Source organism: Lactuca sativa, chromosome 8, assembly GCF_002870075.4.
Source record: "Lactuca sativa cultivar Salinas chromosome 8, Lsat_Salinas_v11, whole genome shotgun sequence".
Classification (NCBI taxonomy): Eukaryota; Viridiplantae; Streptophyta; class Magnoliopsida; order Asterales; family Asteraceae; genus Lactuca; species Lactuca sativa.
This window is the reverse complement of record NC_056630.2, coordinates 24844636-24863691: the sequence shown is the minus strand read 5'-3', so window position 1 is coordinate 24863691 and position 19056 is coordinate 24844636. Positions and strand designations below refer to the sequence as shown.

The window sequence follows — 19056 nt, the reverse complement described above, 5'->3', positions numbered from 1 at the left end:
CCTAGTCTTCTTAAAAATAAAACCAACACTCCTTTTGAATCACCAGTGGTCATACCCAATGGTGATTCTATTCCTCTCAAAGGCAAAGGTGAAAGTATACTCCCAGGGGGAGTAAAATTAGATGGAGTTCTTTGTGTACCGGATTTCAAATGCAACTTACTTTCGGTAAGTCGCATGACAAAAGACCTACAGTGTGCTATAACCTTTTTCCCGACTTTTGTGTCATGCAGGCCCTCTACAAGAAGAACTTGATTGGAGCGGGTAGACGGGAAGGGGGGCTTTACCGGATGAGGTCAAATAAAGATAGACGAGCTATGTCGACAACTACAAGAACTTGGCACAAAAGGTTAGGCCATGCCTCGAAGGGAAAGCTTTCAAATGTTGATTTTCTTAAAAGTAGTTCAATTGAATTTTGCAATAAGACTTGTGATTCGTGTGCCAGAGCCAAACTTATTAGAAACCCATTTCCCGTTAGTAATAATAAAAGTAAATTTGCATTTGATCTTATACACTGTGACATATGGGGTGGTTATCGTGTACCGTCTTACACAAAGGCAAATTATTTTCTCACAATTGTTGATGATCATAGTAGAGCAGTATGGGTTTTTCTCATAAAACACAAAAACGAAGCAAGTAAATGTCTTATTGATTTTCATAAAATGGTTAAGAATCAATTTGAGAAAAACATTAAGAAAATTAGATGCGATAATGGCGGAGAATTTACTTCAAATTTAATGCGCGATTTTTATAGTAAAGAAGGGATTTTATTGGAGACCTCATGCCCTCACACGCTTCAACAAAATGGCGTTGTTGAGAGAAAACATCGTCATCTGCTTGAAACAGCTAGAGCTATCCGTTTTCAAGCAAGCATACCAAAAAGATTTTGTGGAGAATGCATTTTGACAGCAGCCTACATAATCAGTCGGCTCCCATCAAAGGTAATAGACAACAAAACTCCCTATGAATTAATTTGGAACGAGAAACCAAAATATGATCACATGAAATTTTTTGGATGTTTGACTTATCACAAAAACATGAACACTAAAGGTGATAAATTTGAAGAAAGAGGGAAACCGGGTATTTTCTTAGGCTACCCCTCGGGAACAAAAGGTTACAAAATTTTTGATATAGAAGAAAAGAAAATAGTCATTAGCCGAGATGTTATATTTTGTGAAAATATATTCCCATTTAAAGAAATAATTGTAGAAAATGACGAGTTGGATGAAATTCCATCTAAGGTTTTTGATGACATGACCCACGATCATGAAACCCAAATATTTGATGGTGGGTCCGCTGAAACAATTAATGAGCCCACTGAATTTTTAGCCCAAAGTGATCAGACTTCCGCTAGTGATTCAATTAATACCGAGAGCCCAAGCGCCGTTTTTGGGAGTCGATCTCAAACCGATGTGGACAATGATTATGGTCCAGTGAATAATGATGGCCCAATGTTTCAGCCTGTCACGAGTCCGACTGAACAGCCAATCCATCAACCTTATTTTGATGACCTCGTTGAACCACAAAATTCAGGAAATCGAACTCGGAGCACTCGCACAAAATTTCAGCTTGCCAAATTTAAAGATTTTCAAGTAAAGCTACCCCCTTCCGTCAGTCACGATGCACCCGATTCCAATCAAGAAACTTCTACGGTACACCTTATTTCCAATTTCGTGTCTTATAATAATTTTACTCACAATCACAAAGCTTTTTTAGTGGCCATTACTTCACATAGTGAGCCAACATCTTTTAGTCAGGCTTCAAAGGATGAGAAATGGCGTGTTGCAATGAAAAATGAAGTAACGGCTCTTGAACAAAATGACACATGGGAGATAACGATGTTGCCAGAAGGAAAACGAGCCATAGATTCGAAATGGATCTATAAAATAAAATTCAAACCTGATGGCACTGTGGAAAGGTATAAAGCTAGACTTGTGGAGAAAGGTTTTACTCAAATGGAGGGTGTTGACTATCATGATACGTTTGCTCCAGTGGCGAAGCTTGTCACCGTTCGTACACTTTTAGCAGTGACAGTCAAGAAGAACTGGTTCATTCACCAGTTAGATGTCAACAATGCCTTTTTGCACGGCGATTTGGAGGAAGAAGTGTACATGAAGATTCCTGAGGGATTTTCAGTTAAAGGTGATGATCGGGTCTGTCGCCTTAAAAAGTCTATTTATGGGCTCAAACAGGCTTCAAGAAATTGGTACCATAAGCTTACCAAGTTTCTTCTTAGCCTTGACTTTATGCAATCCAAAGCGGATCACTCCTTGTTCTTATGGAATAAAAATGGTGTTTATTTAGCTCTGTTGGTGTATGTTGATGATGTTATCCTTGTGGGGAATGATCTACAACAAATTCAACGAACAAAAGACTTGTTGCATGACGCTTTTACTATAAAAGATCTAGGAGAGTTGAAATACTTTCTTGGAATTGAAGTGGCACGAATGAAAGATGGGTTAGTTTTAAGTCAAAGAAAGTATGTCTTAGATATTCTTAAAGACAGTGGGATATTAGGATGCAAGCCAAGCTCTTTCCCCATTGAGCAAAATTTGAAGCTTGATAAAGGAGAAAAGGAAAACCCAGTGGATGCTACTCAGTATAGACGTCTTGTTGGAAGATTACTATATCTTCAGGCTACTCGTCCAGATGTTACCTATTCAGTTAATGTCCTCAGTCAGTTTGTTTCAGATCCAAGGCAAAACCACTTGGATGCTTTAACAAGGGTCTTGCGTTACTTAAAGGGAACAGCGGGGCAAGGTGTCCTCTTGCCTAAAAGCGGGATCTCAGTCTAACAGCCTTTTGTGATTCAGATTGGTTGGGATGTCCTTATACTAGGCGTTCGAGGACTGGGTACTTCATAATGTTTGGAGGTGCACCGGTTTCGTGGAAGACTAAGAAGCAATCTGTTGTTTCTCGCTCATCGGCTGAGGCTGAATATCGTGCCATGGCATCTACTGTGAGTGAAATTCTTTGGCTTCGTTGGTTACTTCAAGATCTTCAAGTCAACATACAAGACTCGACTCCTTTGTTTTGTGATAACCAGGCGGCTAGGCATATAGCAAATAATCCAGTGTTTCATGAACGCACCAAACACGTGGAGATGGATTGTTTTTTTGTTCGAGAAAGAGTTCTTTCAAAAGAAATCATCCCTATGAAGATCGACAGCAGACAACAAGTGGCCGACATTTTAACTAAAGGACTTGGAGCTCAACATCTTCTCTACCTACTTGGCAAGATGGGCATCATTAATTTACATGCTCCATCTTGAGGGGGAGTATTAGATAATATTTAATTTATGTTTAAAATTTAAGTTTCTTGATAACTTTTATCATGTTGAGCTAGATAGATTAGATTAGCTTTATCCGTTTTCTTTTCCTATAGTTTAGGAACTTTGTATCTTTTTAATCCCATTATGGGATCTGTCGATGATGAGAAGAAAACAACAATTCAATACCATCAAATTTATGAGTCTCACAACATTTGGTAAATGTTATGTAGGATAATGAAATTAACTTTTCAGGTTAACATAATTGGATTTATTAAATGGACCTTAAGTAAAACATTGATTTCATTTATATAATGAACTCACATTGACTATATACATCATTTCAGAAAGAGTAAATTACTGAAATGGTCCTTATGGTTTGGTCAAAATTACACGTTTGGTCCCTAATTTTTTTTGCACTCGGATCGTCCATGTGGTTTGATTTTGTTGCGTTTTTCGTCTCTTACATACATAAAGTTAGGGACGAAACGTGCAATTTTGACTAAACTATAGGGACGAAAAACGCAATAAAATCAAACCATAGGGACGATCCGAGTGCAAAAAAAAGTTTGGAACCAAACGTGCAATTTTGACCAAACCATAGGGACGATTTCAGCAATTTACTCTTTCAGAAAAGGTCATAATCGATAACACAGGAATACCAATAAATCATCAGGTAGCGGTATAAGCCATAGTATTACACACTGATTGTTAATCATATGATTAATAGACAATTAAGTTCACATTTTAAAGTTTTTTGATATTTTAAATTTGTATTAACTTTTAATAAACAATAATAAAAGGTGTATAAGCTCGGAAACACCTCGGATTATTTGCATAGTTGTCAAACTCGTGCGAGTTATTTATCAACTCGTACCAATTGAGTCATTTTGAACCTTAAAAGAGGCGACTCGTAATATGATTGTGAATTAGGTGTGACTCATTGTCTAACTCGCGACTCGTTGTACAGAGGAGCTTAGTTTCATGAGATAGAGAGAGAACATTTGTCATCATAAAAGATATATTTTCATATTTTCAAATTTTCGGTTGTAATAACTATTTTATTGATTTATAATCGTTACTTAAAATTTATAATTAAATTTTTAATCATAATATTTTGAATTATATTATTTTTGTATTCTAATATTTTAAATCATATCATATAATTTTTGATCATGATAGTTTCATTACTTGAAATTTGTAAAATCCTTGTTATATAATAAATTTTTTTATAATCATATCATGTTTGAATCATATCATTTTAAATTATAAAAGTAAGATGGTAAAAGAGAACTCTCATCGCGGAAATATATTTTGTTGTCTAAATTTTATCTAAAATATTCAAACTACAATATATCCTTAAATATTTTCGCTTTCTATTTTTATCTAAAAAATTTGAAGTATAAGAACATCATTTTATTAATTTTTAATTTTTACATGATGTAAGTTTTAAGATTTATCTACATTTATCTTATAATATAAAAGTAAAAAATTTGAGGGTGTAGTATGTAAAGGTGGAGGGTCAAGATGGTAAAAGAGAACTCTCGCGACGACATGTGGCGCATTCTCTATGCATCAATTGTCACCCGCCAATAGACTAGCGAATTCAGTTAGTTTTTTGGCTGTGATTTTTATTTCTTTGTAAAAAAACTTGAAAAAACAAAATTTAAAATTCAATTCTACAAAATAAGTATAGTCATCAACATTTGAAAAAAAATATTTTTTTATTTTTAATTTTTATAAAAACCAAGTTCTTAGCAAATCATAAAAATTTAAAGGATGTTTCTACTCACTATACAAGTAAGTTTATAAGAAAAAAAAATTTAAAAATAAGTTTTTTAAGTGTTCATATTTTGATTTTAAGAAAATATTAGTTTTTATAAACTATAACTCAAAGTTTCTTTGCTTCAAATTCAAAAATCAAATGAATAAGTTGTTTATTTTACTATTTTAGTGAGTTTGTAAAAACAAACACAAATATATATATATATATATATATATATATATATATATATATATATATATATATATATATATATATATATATATATATATATATATAAAATAGTGCTCGTTTTTAATAATCAAATTAATCAAATTCATGCTTAAATCATTTAATTATGTCTAACAAAATCTTGATGAATTGTATTCCTAATAGAAATATTCTTTTAAAAATACAGCAAATCCAAGAATCTATAAATAACTCTGAGCAAAATCTTAAAGATTCTTATAAACCTACTAATCAAGGTACAATTTTAAACAATAATCATATTCATGATGCTAGACAGTTCATAAGAGCAAGTATTAAAATTCGTTACAAACAGATACGTTATCTAAAAACAAAAGTATTTGTTTTCTAAAATTACTATTGATAATTACTCGCGATTAATGGTATCAGAGCCAAGAAAAGTTTTTGAGGTGGTTATGCATGATATATTTATTTCAAATTTATTTAATTTTGGTTTAGTATCCTATAAGAAATTTATAAGTTTTAATAAGCATGATTCAGAGACAAGACTAGTGATTGGTTGGATTAGCGTAAAACGCGCAGATAAGGACGTAAGTCGCAGTGCCGGACCACAATCATCGTCGGGACGATTTCCATCTGCTCACCATTATTAAAACAAGTAAGTTTTCTTATAGAATTTTAAAGCAAAATTAATTAAATATGAGTAAATTTTCAGGCATACTATCCAAAAAATATATTCCTGGTAAAAATATCAACAATGAACAAGATAATGATGATAATCAAATAAATTCTATTGAAGAAATCGTTAATAACATAGAACAAAGTTTGAATAATTGGACAATACCTAAAACTAATATTAATACATTATATAGAATAGGAACTTTTGATTATTTTCAAGATTATTCTATTAAAATGACAGAACAAACTTTGTCTATTGGTCAAAACCAACAAAATTTACATTTGTTATCATCACGATCTATTCTAGAGCATAGAACGAAATATAAATTTTTACATGTCGGTTTAGTCCAAATTGCTATCAAGCCTCTATTTAGAATTGGAATAGATGCCCCTGTTCTCCTTATTTTAAGAGACAAGAGACATAAAGATTTTCAAAATTCTATTTTAGCTATGGCTGAAACAAATATTGCTAACATACCTATTTATTTCAATTGTTATCTAAATTTCTCAGTAGGATTATTTGATAAAAATATTTTAGATACTTTGGTTTTAACTATAGAAACAAAAAATTTAGAATTTAAAGATGATACAAAGCCTTTAGCAATAATTTATCGTGTTTGTTACAAAACTATGACAACTACACTTGAACCAAAAACACGTTTATCAAGTCCTAGAAATGAAACAATTATTTTTGAAGCAAATACTAACCATACCAAAGTTCACACACCAAAAAGATTAAAATTGTCTGATATAACTCAATCATGTAATTGGAACTTACAAAATGTTATTGATCCAAAACCATTAGACTCTTCAAAACAAATCTCAAATATTATTGAATATAATGATGGTTCTGTAGATATAAAATTTTCTTCCTTAAATATTTCATCATCCAGATTATCAACTTCTTTTATCCCAGAAACAGGCTCTTCAAAATCTTCGTTATTAAAGTCGAGATCTTTAAAACCAAAAACTGTTGACTATACTAATTCTATTCCCAAACTAGTGAAAATAGTCTTCTGAGTCCTACTAAATCAGATTTTATTGATGAACTTCAAAATTTTAAACAACAATTCTGAGTTCTAAAATACAAATTAATTGTTCACAAAATAATAAGCTTTGGGCTAATATGTTAAAAAGGCATTGGAAGATAAATTCTAATATATGCAAAACCATTCAACATTTAGAAGAAACTAGAACTCATGAAAATTATAATTTATACAAAATACCTCCGTATACTAATAAATATAATAAACAAATAGAAAAAATTTCTAGGCTAAAGATAGGAAAAAAAATACGAAAAATCAAGAAGTCATAATTTAGAATCGATAAAGCATATTTCTTCAATCCTAACAAAAACAACCTGTTAAAATGAATTTCTCGAATTTAGAATATCAAGTTGATTTTGATTACTTAAAAGATATTGAGTATTATAAAGATTATAACAATAAAAAAGAGTTTGGCACGAAGAAAATTTTTCATACTGCTTAAGATTTCTCCATTTAGGCCTTTGGGAATATTATGTTTTATCAAATAAAATTCATTCTCCTTTTTTTCAATGGTTTGAATTAATTTATGCCCCTAAAAATAAAATAAATTACCCATTTAAAAATGATTCTATCACTCCCATTTTATAGAAAAAATATAAAGATATTATTTCTAATAAATAAATTATTGCTAATTTTCCACCGAAAGGAGAAATTATTATTAACGATATGTTTATTGCAACTCCTTTAGTTCAAGCCCCAAATCAATTAACTACTGAAAAGGGTCTTCAAAAAATTATTTACCAAAATAATTATGTAAATGAAACCTTATCTAGTATTACCGAGCATTTAGTTAAAATTGAAGAGAAAATTTTCAAAGATAAAAACGTTAACAAGCAAGATATGGCAAACACTAGTAATTTAAGTTTTGTTCCTTGCCAAATCGATGATAATTTTAATCTAGGAAGTACATATTTAATTAACGAATTAGAAAAAAGACTTTCAAAACTTCATATCTCAAACACTAATAATATTAATACTCTTACGAATGAAGAATCTGAAAATAGTGAAACAAATTTTGAAACTCTTGCTCAACAATTTGATACAAATGATGATATTAATCAACTCACTAATAACTTTTCAAATCTTAATAAAATTCATCAATCAAAGCAAAGCACTTTCGAAAAAAAATCCAAAACCAGCCATAAGAAATTATTGGAATAGACCCTCTCTTCCAGATGTTCAACTTAAAGAACGAAATTTTCAATTTGATCGTTCTCAATATGATGGTAATTCTGTTTATGAATGGAATATTGATGGCCATTCTGAACATCAAATTATGAATATTGTACAAGAAATGACTATGGCTGTTAATGCTTATAAAGCTCATAATAATACTCAACTCCAAATTGTTAATATTATTACTTCTGGTTTTACTGGCAGTCTTAAAGGCTGGTGAGATTTCTATATTTCACAAGAAGAAAAAGATTATATTTTATCTGCTAAGAAAACTATTATAAAACACGAAAATAATCATCAAATACAAACGTTTGAAGATGATATGGTTAACACTTTAATTTTTGCTATTATCAAAAACTTTATAGGAGATCCTACTACTTTTCAAGAAAAAAACTTCAGAAATTTTAATGAATTTACATTGCAGAAAACTTACTGATTTTAGATGGTATAAAGATAATTATCTTGTTAAAGTTTTTTCAAGACCTGATTGTAAAGAGTCTTATTGGAAAGAACGTTTTATTGCTGGCCTTCCAAAACTCTTTGCAGAAAGAGTTAGACAAAAATTAAGAGAAAATTTTAATAATACCATCCCTTATCAAAATTTAACTTATGGAGATTTAATAAACTATATTAATAAAGAGGGATTAGCAGTTTGTGCTGATCTTAGGTTTAAAGAAAAACTCAAAAAAGATAGAATTAACAGTAAAAATGAATTGAGAATTTTTTGCCAACAATATGGTTATCAGCCCTTGAATGGTCCCGTCTACATCAAAATCTAAAGTATTTAAGAAAAGATCTTCAAAATATTTCAGGAAAAAGAAATATAATCTTCCAGAAAATTATAAAAAGGGCAAAGATTACGCTTCGAAATCTAAAAAACCTTATAGACTAAATTATAAAAAATCTAAAAGAAAATCAAAAGATATTATTATTTGTCATAAATATGGGCGTAATGGTCATACAACTAGTAATTGTTATGCTAAGACAAAAATAAATGAGTTAAATGTCTCTGAAGATTTGAAAGAACAAATAAGAAAAATTATTTTAAATACTGATTCAGATTCCGATGAAAGTATTTCTGATTTTCAAACTAATGATTTAAATATTCTCAAAAATACTACTTCAAGTTCAGAAGATTCTGATATTTGCGAGTGTATTGGTAAATGTCACTGTAATAATTTAATCAATGTAATTACTAGTAGTTCTATTAATGCTCTTTCACAAGATGATAAAGATCTTTTAAACTCTCTTGATTCTATAAAAGATAAAAATATGCAAGAATTGCTAATAAAACAGATGCTTAATAAAACTAATAACATAACTCCTGCTAATAATGAAAATTTTAATTTAAAAAATATATACGAAAGATTTACTGAAGCAAAACCAATTTCTATGCAAGAACTTCAAGAAGAATTAAAAATAGTAAAACAAGAAATAAAAAATAAAATTTTAATTTTAGAAAAGGAAAAACCTTCTACTTTTAAAAACAAAAATATAGAAATTAATAACAAAGAAGAAAATAAAATTAAAAATGTAACTATTGGTAAACTTATAAATAATCAATTTCTCAAAAATAGAACACTCAAATTACTTTAGTCAAGGATAATTTTAAAATCAACCTAACTGCTTTAATTGATAGTGGTGCTGATATGAATTGTATTCAAGAATGAATTTTTCCTACACAATTTTATGAAAAAACTACATCTAGACTTACTAGTGCCGGAGGTACAAAATTAATTGTAAATTATAAAGTTTCCGATGTTCATATTTGTAATGACCAAGATTACTGTTATAAAACTCACCTAATTTTAGTAAAAGATCTCTCTTCTCCTTTAATTCTAGGAACACCTTTCATTACAAAACTATATCCTTTTATGGTTCATGACGATGGTATAAGAACCAATGTTTTTGGAAAGGAAATTATATTTAAATTTTGTGAATCTCTATATTCAACGATTAATGTCCTTAACTATAAAACGCAACAAGCCAAATATCTTATTAACGAAATAAATAATGTTCGAATAAATAATCAATTAAATGATAATAATATTCAAAATAAAATAACAGGTTTAAAATTAAAATTTGAAAAAAAAATGTTTGTTTTAATATTCCGAATGCCTTTTGGAATAGAAAGCAACATATTGTAAAACTACCATATATAAAATTTTTAATGAAAATGATATTCCTTCAAAATCTAGAGCTATTCACATGAATAATGAATTAGAAAGTCATTGTAAAAATGAAATTCAGGATTTAATAAATAAAAAACTCATACGACCTTCTAAATCACCGTGGTCTTGTTCAGCATTTTATGTCATGAATGCCGCAGAATTAGAAAGAGGATCACCAAGATTAGTTATCAATTATAAACCTTTAAACAAAATTTTAGAATGGATTCGTTATCCTATTCCTAATAAACGAAATTTGCTAAAAAATCTTTATGATTCAAAAATATTTTCAAAGTTTGATATGAAATCAGGATTTTGGCAAATACAACTTCATGAGGAAGATAAATAAAAAATTGGTTTTAATGTTCCCTTTGGGCATTTTGAATGGAATGTAATACCTTTTGGATTAAAAAATGCTCCTTCTGAATTCCAAAATATTATGAATGATATCATAACTCCTATAAGTAGTTTTGCTATTGCTTATATTGACGAGGTCCTAATTTTTTCAAAATCAATTGATCAACATTTTAAACATTTAAATCAATTTCATGATTTAATTTATCAAAATGGTTTAGCTGTCTCTGCAGCAAAAATGCATTTATTTAAAAATGAAAATCGTTTTTTAGGACATGATATTGTCAAAAACACTATTAGACCTATTACAAGAAGCTTGCAATTTTCTACTAAATTTTCTGATGAAATTAAAGATAAAAAGCAACTTCAAAGATTTTTAGGATGCTTAAATTATATCCATGATTTTTTCAAAGATTTAGGGATCATATGTAAACCACTTTATAATCGATTAAAAGACAATCCTGAACGATGGACTCAAGAACATACAGATATAATTAAATATATAAAACAAAAGGTCTCTACTTTGCCATGTTTTACCTCATCCCGATGCCAAAATCATAGTTGAAACCGATGCTAGTGATATTGGATTCGGAGGAATTTTAAAACAAAATTTTGTTAACTCAACTGAAGAGCAATTGGTTCGATATTACTCTGGTGCATGGAATGATACACAAAAAAATTATTCAACTGTCAAAAAGGAATTTTTAAGCATTGTTTTATGTATTAAGAAATTTGAAGATGATTTATTTATGAAAAGTTTTTTTATTAAGAATAGATTGTCAATCTGCAAAAACTATTTTAGAAAAAGATATAAAAAATATTATTTTCAAGCAAATTTTTGCTCGTTGGCAAGCCCTCTTAGGTAACTTTGATTTCGAAATAGAATTTATAAAGGGAGAAAATAATTCGCTTCCTGACTTTCTTTCTCAAGAATTTTTGCACGGAAAATGAGTTCGTCGTCCTCTTCCAAACATGATGACAAGAAGCCAGTCTCTCAAAATCTTGTTCCAGTCTCTCAAAAGCTAGTTCCATTTCAAAATCAAAATCGTTTTTCTCCTTTAACTCCTACTTCTAAGAATTCACAACTTTATTCTAATATCCTTCAGTCAAAACTTGTTACTCCAAAAGTTACTTCAACCGACACAATAAGCCCTTTTGCAAGACCAATCACTCCTCAAACTCAAAAATCTGTTACTCCTAGCCCTTCTACAAAAACTCCTTATGTTCTTAATCCAAATTTCCTAAGAGTTCAAATTCTTGAAGATTTTCAAATCCATAAGTTACACCAAGGTTTTCATATTCTCACAAATCATCTCTTTGGAGAAGGGAAAACCTTTTATGTTGATTCATATAAAACCCGAGAATATTATCAAGCTATTCTGCAAGAATCTGGTTCAGTCAATTTTGTTCATCGTTCTAATTCAAAAGAGGGAAACATTGATTTTAGCAAAGCTCATATTATCAAAATCATTTCTCCAGAAAGTTGGGTTCCAAACCTTCACTCTGAAAAACCTCTTATAAGTTATCCTGCTTATCCCAGATTTTCTTACTATGATTATCAAGACGCCTGGACTAAGACATTCTTTATTCGGAATTATTCACACTCATGGTTTATCTTCTTTGATTTGAACTTCAATTGTGAATATCCAAGATGGTTTATCAATTGGTACAAATATATGAGAATTCTTCCAAATTGTTTACCAAAAGAAATTTACGCTGGATATCTCAAATTTAAAGATTTGTTTATTCAACAAATTCCAAAATTTGAATACATGTTACAATTCACCATGATATTTAAAGTTCCATGGATAATGTCTTGGACTTTTCATTATCAAGAAGCAAAGGATTCCTCTCCTCCCTGGCTTAATTGCCAATTTCGCTCAAAATGGTGAGATAAAATGAAGATTTCTCAAGCCAGTGAACAAGAAGTAATTAAACATTATCAAGAAATATATATTTAAAAACCAGAAGTTGAAGCCACTTTTATCAACAGTCTTCCCAAAAGTGATGTGGATCTAATTGCAAGAATTAAAGATGCTGCTACCTCTTCCCTTGAAGAACTTCAAAAATTACTTCAAGAAATTCGCCAAACTCCATCAGTTTCTGACGATTCTCCAAAATCTATAAATAATGATTTATTTGAAGACGCTCAAGACCCTTTTGATGATCCTTATGAAGAATAAGAAATCATTATCCATAAATTTGATGTAATACCTTAAATGTAGGATATTTCGTTTCTTCTATTATCAAAATTTCGTTTTTCAAATACAAATGCATATATACTATGTATGTATTCATGTATTTATGTATAAACAATTATTATCAAAATTATTATCAAATCTATAATCAATGATGATGTGAAGACAAAAAACTTTAGAAGATGCTCTATAATGGCTTGCTTTATCAAAAGAAGATGGTCATTGATTACAAACGACAATTGTTTCAAAAGATGAATGACAACCACTTTCAAGAACAACCACTTACAAGTAATTATTTCTATTGATTGGCCATGGGTTCTTACGGCAAAAATATCACTAGATGATTTCAAGACTTTGAAGACTCCAAGATGATTATAAATAGAGACTATCCTTTAGTTGAAGACACAAGAAAAAATTCATTCTCTAAAAAATGTTCATCCCATGTCTAAAAAATCTCCAAGAGTCTCTCTTTCTACTAGTAGATGTTCAAAGTCTTTAGATTTTCAAATAATTCTTTCTCCAGAAGTATGTACTGATTGTAATTCAAGTTAATTCAAGAAGGTACTATTTAAAATATTTTATCGTTGTATTGTTTTTATTTCTTTATGATAATTTCATTTCGAGTTATTCTAACTATTAATTCTACAAGATTTGAAATTTTTGTTAAAATAGTGCTCGTTTTTAATAATCAAATTAATCAAATTCATGCTTAAATCATTTAATTATGTCTAACAAAATCTTGATGAATTGTATTGCTAATAGAAATATTCTTTTAAAAATACAGCAAATCCAAGAATCTATAAATAACTCTGAGCAAAATCTTAAAGATTCTTATAAACCTACTAATCAAGATACAATTTTAAATAATAATCATATTCATGATGCTAGACGGTTCATAAGAGCAAGTATTAAAATTCGTTACAAACAGATTCGTTATCTAAAAACAAAACTATTTGTTTTCTAAAATTAGTATTGATAATTACTCGCGATTATATATATATATATATATATATATATATATATATATATATATATATATATATATATATATATATATATATATATTGTTGTTGTTGTTGTTGTTAAGGGTACCTACGTATAAAGGAATCCAAGTTTTCAGACAAAATTTCACAGTTGATCCTTCAGGTTATCATTTGTCCATAAAATAATCCCAATAAAACCTTTTTTTTGCATGGATGGTCCACACGTAGCATACTTTGCATACAAATGATCCTAACCATGGATATCCGTTAGATTAAGCCGTTAAGTAGAAATAATTCTGGATAAGGTCAATTTCTGTCATTTTGTGAAACTTTTTAAATGACCATTTGTGAAATTTTACACAATGATGATTTGTGCAGTTTTACATACATCTATTAAATCTTGTATTAACCACCATCAATAAAATAAAAAGACAAAAAAACATAGAAAATGTAATATTTATATCAATAAAAAATTACACATAATTAATGTCGTATTATTCATATGGTTAACTATCTTAGCATTTGCAACAGCGTAGCTAATTATTAACTAACGGATGTTTTTTAATTTTGCGTTGAAAAGTATATGTCTTATTAAGGAATATATTCAAAACTTGATATTTTTTTAAAATTAAATACCAAAATTGTATATCGAACCAATATAAAATTTACCGTACTTATATTATGAAATCACAATCGAAATATATTTTTATCTATATCTCAAAACTGTTTACATATCTTTTTTAAATAAAAAAGCAACATGCTATTATTTCTATAATAACATATTTAATAACATTTTTTTATAATAACACATCATATTTTTTTATAAAAATAAATATATTTGTATAAAATAAATAAAGATAAATCTTAAAAGTTACATCATGTAAAAATTAAAAAGTAATAAAATGTTGTTTTTATATTTCAATTTTTTTAGATAACAAATAGAAAACGACAATATTTAATGAAGTATTTTAGTTTGAATGCTACATATAAGGTCTAGATAACAAAAATTATTTATATATTAATAAAATATATTTGCATGATGATTAAAATTTATAAGTTAAAATTTTTTATTTATATAAATATTATATTGCTATGTTTTATTGTTTTACTCTTTTATTTGATTTATGGTAATTAATACAAGATTTAATAGATTTATTTAAAATTTCGTAAATGACCATTATGTAAAATTTCACAAATAGTCCTTATCTAAGTTTTATAAAATGGCAAAAATGGTCCTTCCATAAAAAAATCAATTTAATGGATCCATCTAGCGGATATCCACGGTAATAACCATTTGTGTGCAAGATTTACTCTGTAGGGACCATTAATGCAAACAACGTTTCTTAGAGACTATTTTATGGACAAATGGAAACACTTAAGGACCATCCATGAAAATTTGTCAAGTTTTACGTGAAAAGATTATACGTTGCTAAAAATAATATTGAAAATGATATTATGAAAAATATGATGATGTAAAATATTTATTATTCAAAAAAGTTATAATTTAACATGTTTTGTGATCCTTAATTTGCTATAATATAAAATTACTATGATCCAAATATGTTGTGGTATGTAATCGTGGCTTTTATGATTCAAAATTAAATGATTTAAAAAATATGATAATCCAAAATTTGTTATTGGCAAAAATTTCATTTTGTTAAATATATTTTGATCCAAAGTCATATGATTAAAAAATGATATGATCCAAAATGATAAGATTAAAATGCTATGATCCAAAAATATTATAATGCTTAACTTCTTATGATTCAAAACCTTTATGATCGTTAAACTTCAAAAACTTGAATCAACCTAAAGTTCAATAAAAAATCAAAAGTTAAAAAAAAAATACAAAAAAAAACTTAAAAGATGTATTAAAAACATTTAAAAAATCAATATTAATCAAAAAATAAAAAAAAATAATTAAAAAAACATAAAAAGCTAAAATTCAAGTTTAGTTTTATCTAAAAAATGAAAAAAAAAATAATAAAAGGCTCACTTAAATAACGTTTCATGAACATTCGTCGCACGTGATTATATTCTCGATATCATATTACGTTTAACGGACATGCGTTGCACGTGATTGCATCACATACAAAGACAACGTTTGACGTTCTTACCCTTAACAAAATGGGTAGTTGAGAATTGTACTATTAATACCGTTTTTTAAGATTCATACCGGATCCAGACCCTTATGGTTATAAGTATATATTTATAATTATGTGTGAAAATATGTATTATTATGAATCCATACGTATTTGAAAGAATATTGACATCAATTAGTGGTGAAAAAGACCAAAGAGATTTTATTCTATCAGTATTAGGTGTTGCTTTTCCTTTTTAAGGTCGAAGGTTCAAGTTCTGTCGTGGATATAAATGAAAATATGTGTATATTTATGAATAAATTAAATTTAGAGCTGGCAATGGGTCGGCCTGGGTTGGGTTCGGGTTCAACTCATTTATTAATTGGGTTGAAGATTTCAACCCAACCCAACCTTTTTACTTAAATAGGTAGATATTTTCAATCCAACCCAACATTTCAGATAAATAGGTTGTCACCAGGTAAGCCCGTTTATGTAAGTCTCAATCCAACCTATTAAATAAATGAGTTGAACATGGGTTAACTTATTTAAAATAAAATAAAAAAGTAAATTACACGAATGGTCCCTATGGTTTAGGGTAATTTATGCGTTTGGTCCCTAATTTATTTTTTTAACTCGGAATGTCTCTACTGTTTGTTTTTGTTACGCGCTTGGTCCCTACTATTTATTTTTGTTACATGCTTGGTCACTGTCTTACCTAAAAATACTATTATTTAAATAGAGAAAATGGTGAGGTATGTAAGATAAGGTGAGGGGGTGGGGTTGGAGGTGTGTTTATTTAAATAAATTAAAAAAATCAAGGGAAAAATAGTCGTTTTAGGTAAGACAAGGACCAAACGCATAACAAAAACAAATAGTAGGGACCTTCCGAGTTAAAAAAATAAGTTAGGGACCAAAAGCGCAAATTACCCTAAACCATAGGGACCATTCGTGTAATTTACTCTAAAAAAATAGATAAATTAACTAAAGTTGAAAGTATAATAAAAACATAATCCCGATTCATAGAAACAAAGAAATTGTTCAAATAACATTAAAGATGTGTAATTTTGAAATTAATTTGAAGAATGAATAGTGTTGTCGATGCAAAAAAAAAAATAAACAAATAAAATAAATAAAGTTTTAGGATTACATTTTTAAAACATTAATAATAATACAAAATTGTAATTTATAAATTAATACTTAAATTAATACGTAGTATATTTAAATAATTATTAAAGTAAATATATATTAAAATTAAATGGATTGGTGAGTCGAAAACGGGTTGACAATATTTACCCAACCCAACCTATTTAATTAAATAGGTTAGACATATTGACCCATTTATCCAAAATGAGTTCAAAATCTCAATCCAACCTACTAATTTTGAGTTGGGTTCGGATTTAATTAATCTTTCCAGCTCTAATTAGATTATCCAGTTAAAAAGAAAGAACTTATAAAGAGGTTCACTCTTGATTATGACCAATCTAGTCATCGATGAGAATAATTATATTTTTAGGATGTCAATGGTCACCATTCCAACAATGATAAAGAATTTGGTTATTTGAACCTAATGACACATTTGCCCTCAAGGTCCCCACATTCAACTTCCCCAATCCCCATGTCTATAAATAAAGAAAATGATGTAAAGTGCAAACGGAGCTTTTGAAAATCCTTTTATATAATTTTATCATGATGAAAGGACCTTGTGATCGGACTATAACCTTGTAATATAAATTTTTCAACATGTACTATTTTACTTGAAAATTACATAGACGTAATGGGTAAACGAGCAACAAGCTGTGACGCAATCTTTTTTTTGGATGACAAAACTAATTTTTTTAAAAACAACATTTATAGATCTTGGAGTCATAACATTACAATGCATGACCCGTTTGACTCTATTGAGTAGCTCCACAGCTTCTGGCGCAAGGAAACCGAAAATATCAAATGCAAATGGTATTTTCTAAAATGGAAAAAAAAAATCCAAACCATTAACAAAATTAAATTAATTATTTTAACATTATAATCAATACATATGAACTTCTATCTTATCTTAAACTTCTCAATGCAACACATACATCAATTAGATTACATCCATCTCTCTCCAAAGCCATTATTTGCAAGAGCTTGTTCAATGATTCCACCATCGATCCATGCTACAAAAATACAAATAAGCATGAATATATCAGTTGAAAATCCTTATGAAATAAAAAAGATAAAACAGGAAAATAATCATTCATCTTCTCATTCCATGTTTATGCGTATCATCTCAACTTTCAATGAAGTTTCGTTTCTTGTTACATAATCAAAATAACAAACATATATATAATGTTAATTACTTACCTTCATCTCTTTGTTGGAGGGTCAAAAATATAATCTTTTGAAGATGGAAAGACTTGATTCTTTTTTGCATCTCCTCCCCCACCAAATGTCATGTTGAGAATCTTCTCTCCCAATTCTTCAAAAATCTTCTCTTTAATTTGACCCCTTCTTGGTGGAATCATGTTTTTCTCTTTCTTCTCTCCACTCTTCCCTTTACCCTCCATTTTCTACTTCAAGATTTTGAGAAATGAACAATCTTATTGTAGCTAAAAGGGTTGTTATGTGTGTCTATATATATAATATTTGGGAGAGAGAGAGAGAGAGAGAGAGAGAGAGAGAGAGAGAGAGAGAGAGAGAGAGAGAGAGAGAGAGAGAGAGAGAGAGAGATTTCAAATCTTGACTAGGATTGCTTTGAGACTAAAGTGGGACCATTGTCCATTGATAGATGTATTGGTCATAACAACACACACTTGTATCTTCCAAATTAGCTAGTAAACTTGTAAAGTTAACACAGCTGTCATAAATAAGTTTGAAATTCAGTTCTTTATGTTCACAAGAATGTGATGTGACCTTGGAATCCATACCCATTATTTATAAACACTTTAGATTTTGTTCGAAAGTGCAGTCATGTTGGTCATGGGATTCAATGAGGTGTGAACATGTACAAAACTAACAAAAGACCTTGTTTTTTTTTGTCATAAGTGAGGTGGGTTTGCATTGGTTAAGTTTTATGGGCCCATCCTTTTGTCTCGTTTTTCTCCCAACCATATTTTTAAGACAAAAGGAAGATATGAAGAATTGGAAATAGTGGTATTTGGT

The 19056-nt window shown here is 29.0% G+C and overlaps 1 long non-coding RNA gene across 1 annotated transcript; it reads right to left on the bottom strand.

Moving 5' to 3' along the window:
• Positions 1 to 17906: 17906 nt before the first annotated feature.
• LOC111888968 (uncharacterized) lies at positions 17907 to 18771 on the bottom strand. The gene is made up of 2 exons (XR_002849377.3): positions 18259 to 18771; positions 17907 to 18071 (listed from the first exon to the last, which is right to left on the bottom strand). It is a non-coding gene; the product is annotated as an uncharacterized LOC111888968 (long non-coding RNA).
• Between the last annotated feature and the right edge of the window lie 285 nt (positions 18772 to 19056).